The 7546-nt window shown below is 53.6% G+C and overlaps 1 protein-coding gene across 2 annotated transcripts in view; it reads right to left on the reverse strand.

Moving 5' to 3' along the window:
• LOC310647907 (solute carrier family 2, facilitated glucose transporter member 1) overlaps positions 1–7339 on the reverse strand; it is a 34881-nt gene extending 27542 nt beyond the window's left edge. For both annotated transcript variants that reach the window (XM_083375482.1, XM_083375480.1), the window contains exon 1: positions 7080–7339. The gene's annotated coding sequence lies outside the window, so the exon portion shown is untranslated. The remainder of the gene's footprint in view (positions 1–7079) is intronic.
• Between the last annotated feature and the right edge of the window lie 207 nt (positions 7340–7546).

A 7546-nucleotide genomic window follows, 5' to 3' on the forward strand; every position in this document is an offset into this window, starting at 1 on the left:
CAAAATCACTAAATATTAGCAGGGAACTTTCTCCCTCCCAGGCCAATCTTCCCAAAGCGTGTCCTTTCTCAAGAACTACCACTCCCAGAATTCCTTGCAGACAGGTAGGAGGGAGGGGCAACTGGGAGCAGACCAAAGCCTCCCCAGCAGGGATGGGGACCAGAGCAGACCTCGGTTTACGAGCACAATTGCACCACTGAGCAATGTGGTTGTTAAGGGAGTCATCGTGTGAGCATGTTTGATTTTAAGACCCACGGTCATTAAGCGAATCACCGAGGACTTAAGGAGTCTGGCTTCCACTGTGGACTCCGTTTTACTTTTTAATGATAACACAATAACTTCCTTCCTTCCTTTTTCCTCCTTCCTCGGTTCTTTCATTCCTCCTTCCTTCATTCCCTCTTCCCTTTTTCTCTTCCCATTTGTCTTTTACTCTACAAAAAGAATTCTCAGTAATCCTGAATAAACGCAAAAGAGAGTCAAGGACTCTCTTGACTCAAGGAGGGGGGGGGGTGTCACCCACAAGTAGCAAGCACACCCCCACCCCCCCCACCCCCAAGAAGGATCCTTCCCCGGCAAGTTGATTACATCCCACTCAGCTTTCTGCCAGCCTGGGGCCCAGAATAGCTGCTGCCGGTTGCAGATAAGGCCCGTCTCACCACCTCCGGGCTGCCCGAAGCCTGTTGAGATAAGGTGACCTTCACTCGGGTGTCAACTCCTCTGAGCGGCTGGGTCAAAGTCATTTCCCTCCCTCGGTCCCCCCCTGCTGCGCTCTCTGAGGCTTCAAATCAGCCCCCCCCCACCCTCCCCACCCCCAAGGGCTCTTCTCCTTTCAGGCCTTCAAAGTCAAGCGTTGACAGGTAGATCAGCCACGGGTGCTGTGGGGATTGGGCCACGTGCTTCCGTTTTTCCTTCTGGATATTATTGTTTTGGGTAATAATATGCCAAACAATAATATCTGGGCAGGACTCTGATCCTCCGTGGGGTGAAGAGATGGTCCCGTGTCCCTCTTTCTTGGCGGAAGGAAGCTCCCCTGGGCCTCTGTAGGGTCACCTGTCAAGACCAGGGCTGTGTCCCCACAACACGACACCATCACAAGCCACCGAAACTTCTCCTGCTCCTCCTTTCCCCCGTCCGGAAAAACCCTTCCCAGGCCATCCTAACTCCACAGTGGTGGTCTCTCTCCCCCAAATGGGACCCCCGGCTTCCAGGAACAGCTCCCCAGACACATCTGCGGCCAGGAGGGCACTTCAGAGGCTGCAGGGGCCTCTTGAGACGGGAGGCTGGGCCGGAGCGGGGCTTCAAAGAGACTTCCTGCCCAGAGGAAGCAGGACAATGCCCTGCCTGGGGGGCAGGGAGGGGGGAGGCCATTGGTGGGGGGACGACAGGAGACACCCCCCCCCCCACGCCAACCTCTCCAGCCTTCTCGGCTTCTACGCTTTGGGGGCCAAGTTTTGCTGGTCTGGTGCGGGGACAGATTCCCCTGGGAGGCCCCTGGTTTGCAGGGGGTCCTTGACTTAGGACCACAACTGAGCCCAAAGTTTCCACTGCTAAGCGAGACAGTTGTTCAGCGAGTTTTGCCCTCCTCCTCCTTGTTCTTCCTTCTCCCCCTCTTTGTCCTTCTTTATTCCTCCTCCTCCTCTAAAAACCACAATCCTTTCTGGCACTGATGATGTTACCTAGCTGGGTCATGAAACACCTGGAGAAAAGAACTAAGTCCCCCTCCTCTTCCTCCACACCCCAGCCCCAAAGCTGCTTCGCCCTCTTACTGCCCCGTGCTATGCCCCTCCACGGGGTCCCCCCGGACCTGTCCCCGGGCAGGCCCTGCAAAGCCTCTCGCAGCCCAGGGGGAGGGAGCCGAAGAGGAGGAGACTCTTCCCGGGGGGGGCAGAAAAACAAAGCCTCCGAGAGGACGGGGGGGCCCAACCGGCATGCCCTCCGCAGCTTAGCTGGGGCCCTGCATGGGGCCGGGCCTCTTTTGTGCCCACAAAGGGCTGGAAACCTTTGTTCCCCGCCTGGCTGCACACCCCACTTTCTCCAAAGGCTGACCGGATGTTCGCAAGTCCCCCTGCTTGCTCATTTTTCTGCCCCCCCCTCAAAATCTGAAGGGAAACCTGGATGCGGTGGAGGCCAGCAGGCGGTTCCTCCACCCCCACCCACCCCCCCACCTCCTTTGGGCAGAGACTGGATTCCCGGCATGAATCCAGCCACCGAGCTTTTTCAAAATAAACTCGCCTGGTTGCAGGAAATTCTGGGGCGAAATTCCAGGACCCCCACGGCCACCCCGCCTAGGGAGGGGAAGGCAAAACAACGCCACAACCTGCCTTTGATGGAGGGATGTCATGTCTCCAGCAATCTAAACAGAGGCAGGATTTCAACGGCCTTTTGAAATGGGCCATTCAAGAAATCCGGTGGGTGGCATTCCCCCCCCCAAGGTTTTCCCAAGGGAGGAGAAGATGGAGGAGTTCGGAGCGGCCCTTGGACCCATTTGTCCAGGAGGGGATAAGGGGAGGTTGGACTAGAAGACCTCCAAGGTCCCTTCCAGCTATTCTATAATCCCAGATCAGTCAATCGGTGGAGCGGCTTGTGGGTGCTCCATCACAGTTTTCAAGAAAAGACTGGGCAGCCATGTGTCTGAAATGGAGCAAGGTCTCCTGCTTGGGCAGGGGGTTGGACTAGAGGACCTCTGAGGTCCCGTCCAGCACTCTTTTTCTGTTATTCAGTGAGTTCCCTACACCGTTCACAAAATCGTAGAATTACAAACCTCCTTTTCATCAAACTGAGTGGAAAAAAGGCTGGAGGGGAAACAAAGAACCTCGTGGTTTTCTGCCAGCCACACATTACAAACGGGCTTCGTCATTCTCCCCCCCTCACCCCCCCCTTCCCGTTTGCCCTGCGTTCAGGCAGGCTTGCGGACTCGCCCTGGTGATGCCTGGGCTTCTACCTCTTGCCTATTTTAGGTTAATGCCCTAAAATAGGCCTGACTGATTTTTATTTTATTTTATTTTTGAATGGATTAAGTTCGCCTTGGAACTGACTTCAGCTGTCCGTAAAGCAGAATAGCTTCTTGGGTCGAAAATCCTGCTGGCCCAGAGTGAGCTAAATTTTTTATTTCATTTATTGTTTTAGGTATCTTTTTTAACATAATTTATTTATTTCAACCAAGAAAAAACATTTGTCTGATATGGTCTCGGCGGGTTTCTGCTTGAGCAGGGGGTTGGACTAGAGGACCTCAGAGGGCCCTTCCAACTCCGTAATTCTGTAATTCTTCCTTGGCTACCTTGATCCAGGGGGTGGGTGGGAGAAGACCCCCTTTTCCCTCCCCCTTCCTTCTCCTTGCCAGCCTTCCCCCCCCCCGCAATCTCCAGGGCTGGCGACCCTGGCAGGGGGTGGGGTGGGGGCTGAAAGTTATTCCTGGGATTTGGGGAGGGATTTGAACGGACAATGCCGCTGCGTCTCGGCCAGAGTTTTCCCACGGCTGCTTCTGAACCGGAAGATGAAGGTAGAAAAATAATCGGAGGCCTCTGAGCGCCAGGATTTGGCAGGCTGTTCTTGATTCCCCTTTGCAAAACGCAGGAAGATATTCTCTTACAGGCCCCCACCTGGGATAGCACAGGGAGTACCCCTGACTTTGGCACCCCGAATTTCCCTCGCCAAGCGAGACGCACGCAGTTAAATTTTGCCCCGTCTTACAACCTTTCTTGTCACCGTTATTAAGTGAATCTCTGCCAGTGTTAATAACACAGCTAAGGGAATCTGGCTTCCTCCCCACTGCCTTTGCTTGTTGGAAGGTCGCCAAGGGGGATCACCAGGCGCCAGGGACGCTGCAACCGTGTACATACAAGTCAGTAGCCAAGCCTCTGAATTCTGACCCCCTGGCCCCGGGGATGCTGCAACTGTCACAAGTCACCAGGGCCTTTTTTCAGCGCCGCTGTAACTTTGAATGGTCACTATATGAATCCCTTTGGGAAAATTCACTCAATGTGGCACGTTCTGTCTCTACTACAGGATGACTGATCTGTTACTCAGCGAGTAAATATTACTCAAGGTCCACAACCCACCCTTTGGCCAGGGTGGAGCCTGCCGAGCTCAGGTGAAAATTCCTGCTCACCCAGGAGAGAGAACCGCATCGTCTGAACAAAGCGGCCCTTACTCCGAATTCTTCAGCCGGAGAGAAAGGGGGTGTTTTTTTTCCTTCTCTTTTTCCTGCAAAAACTCCCCCCAGCCTGAACTGGCATTCTTAAGGGGCGTCTCTCAATATTTTAAGTTCATGTGTTTCCTGTTCACTATACAGTTTTAGCTGCTGGCAAGGGCCAAATCCTTCACAGGCAGTCCTCGGCTTACGATGACCTGTTTAATGACGGCACTGAAGAACGGGACTTAGGACTGTTTTTCACACTTACGACCGATGGAGCAGGAGAGGAACTGGGTCCCCCCAAAGGGCTCCGAAAGCTGTTTGGGAATCCACTGACGGTGCAAACCGGAGTCGCCCGGGGGTGGGGGGTGGGAGGTGGGGGCTGGCAGGGCAGCCAGGCTGGCTGGCTGGGAAGAGTCAAGTGGAAATGCTCAGCCTGGCAGTTTCCATTGTGGGTGGCTTTGCGAAGCGCACGGAGGAATGTGCCCACACAAAGGGGACTCTGCGGCTGAAAGCCCTGGGTGGGGTGGGGGGGCTCTGAAAACACCCTCTCCTTCTGGCTGGCTTGCCCCACAATGGAAAACCCACTTAGGAAAGCAGCTGAACATTGGGAAAGCGTGCTCGGCTCCCTCCCTCCCTCCCTCCCTCCCTCCCTCCCTTCCTTCCTTCCTTCCTTCCTTCCTTTGTTTCTTGCTTCCACCCATTCATTTCTTCATCTTTTTCCCCTCCCCTCTCTCTTTCTTCTTTCTTTCTTCCTTCCTTCTGGCCTTTCTTTTATTCCTTGCCCCTTAATTACTTCAGAATTAACAGATTCTTGGCACTAATTCACTAATCCTGCAATTACAGAAACACACACAGACAGGCAGACACTTGTGGATGGAGGAGGAAGCCCCACCCCACAGCTCTTGTCCCTTTCGGTGGGCAGCAGGTGACTACCAAAGCCCCAAAGAACTCTCTGGAAAGAGTCAGGTTGCTGAAGCTTCACCTGTTGAATTACCTGCTAACCAACCAATACTGACCATTCATTTGCAGTTTTGCCAGGCTGGTCAGCTGACTCTGAGCGCTACACACATTTGCATGTGCACACATGCACAAATACGCATACACTTGCATGCCTGCACACAGACAAAAAAAGCTGGCAATCCTCTCTGACCCTTTGCCAAATTGCAAAAAAAACCAACCAACAACCCACAAACCCTTCAACTTTGCAGTTCTGCAACCACCATCCTCATTAACTCTGATTAACGTGAGGCCCCGTCTGGGTCGCTTATGAATGGGGAGCCCCTCCCCCCCCCCCCGAGCCTATTATGCCCCGCTGCCTTCAGAGCCTCTCCCGCCCCCCCCCCCATCCACGGAGGGTGGAAGGCGGCTTTGGGGCACTGTCTGGCTGCCAAAATCTGCTGAGATGGATGGATTTCATGGGAAATTACTCAAGGACCAGGATGGGTGGCATTGCCTGATGCCACCAGAGGGGACCCCGAGGCTGAGCAATTTGTGCCCCCCACCTCTTCGGCCCCCGTCCTGCAGGCCAGAGACACCCAGGTCAAAATCTAAGCTGGATTTCAGTCTCTGCATCCTTGAAGACAGGCGTTTGCTATCTTCTGCTTCTCGTGTTCCTTTGCTATCTATTTCTTTTCCCAAACGTGGGAGAGGCCGGCGGCAGCTGGCAGCTGCGTCCAGTTGCCATCCTGGCTTATCGGGTCGACCTTGAGCAGCCAAGCAGCGCCAGGCTCCGAGATGGGGGAAGGATGCCCATCTGTGCGATGGTCGCCAGCCGGGCCCAAAGACAACGGGAGACGCAAATAAGGATAAGGGTCCAAGACCTGGTATGGGACCTGGAGAAACTCCCCAACAGGGGTCTGCAGCCGGGAAGAGCTCTCTGCTGGGAGGGGGGCTGATTTTCAACCCTTTGCAAAAAAAGAAAAATAAAGGGGGGGAAAGGCGATTTTTTTTGAAAGGCAGGTGAGCTCAAAGGCTAGGAAAAAAACCCCCAGCCTTTAACTGGCTATGAAAGTACTCTGGCGCCACCTGGTGGTCAGTCCTGGCAGGATGGATGGATGGATGGATAGATAGATAGATTTATTTATTTTTTATTTTTATTTTAATTCCATTTATATCCCGCCCTTCTCCGAAGACTCAGGGCGGCTTACAAGCTTAGCAGTAGCCTTCATTCTATGTATATGCCTGCTTATTAGGGCTTTCACACAACCCCCAAGTGGCATTATTACAAAGTCAGGTTATTGCCCCCAACAATCTGGGTCCTCATTTTACCTACCTCGGAAGGATGGAAGGCTGAGTCAACCTTGAGCCTGGTGGGACTCGAACCTGCACTAATTGCAGGCAGCTGCTGTTACTTAAGGAGGCATTAGCCCACTGCTCCACCAAGATAGATAGATAGATAGATAGATAGATAGATAGATAGATAGATAGATAGATAGATAAATAGATAGATAAGATAGATAGATAGATAGATAGATAGATAGATAGATAGATAGATAGATAGATAAATAGATAGATAGATAAGATAGATAGATATAGATAGATAGATAGATAGATAGATAGATAGACAGACAGACAGACAGACAGACAATCTATTGATTTGGCTGGTCGGAAGTTCGTAAAAAGGGGATCAGATGACCCGGGGGACGCTGCGACCGTCATAAATATGAGTCAGTTGCCAAGCCTCTGAATTTTGATCCCATGACCACGAGGGATACTGTGACGGTCATTAAGTGTGAAAAACGGCCCTAAGTCACTTTTTCCAGTGCCGTTGGAACTTCATAGGAATGAACCTTTATTATCAAAGTACAACATGTGTACAGTGAGATTGGTTGAGCCACCCTTCGTGGGCCCCCACAACTCAGTGACGACAAACCCACCATCTTGTTACGCCATGTGAGGTAATCGCACGACACACCGGCCTCGAATGTCTTAAGTCGAGGATTACCTGTTGTCCTCAGGTTACGACCGTCGCGGAGATCGCTCATCGTGTTCGGAAATGGGGTCACCCATCGAAGCGACGGTCCTAAGTCCCCTCTCTTCCGGTGCTGAAGGGTCCCTGAACCCAGGGTCGCAAGTGAGGACTACCTGTGCAGGCGGTCATAGGAACGAATCAGTAGGCATGCCCACTGCCGCCCCGCCCCGCCTACTCCGCAGGGTCGTCGTTGGGTAACAACGAGGGCTGCCTTTCCCAGGGATCTCCAGCCCCCCCCCTCATACCTGCCACCCCCACGTCGGGCGCCCGCTCGGCCCCGTCTCCCTGCAGGTCCCCCCCCCGCGTTTGCGCCCCGATCCGCCGCCCACCCCCACTTTCATTTTCGCTTTGGCCCAGGAGAACGGCCACGCAGGCCGGGACCCCCTCTCCCTCCTTCCCTGGTTGCCATGGCGACCGCCCGGGCCAGGCCCGGCCTCCTC

Source organism: Vipera ursinii (genome assembly GCF_947247035.1).
Source record: "Vipera ursinii genome assembly, chromosome: 17".
Classification (NCBI taxonomy): domain Eukaryota; kingdom Metazoa; phylum Chordata; class Lepidosauria; order Squamata; family Viperidae; genus Vipera; species Vipera ursinii.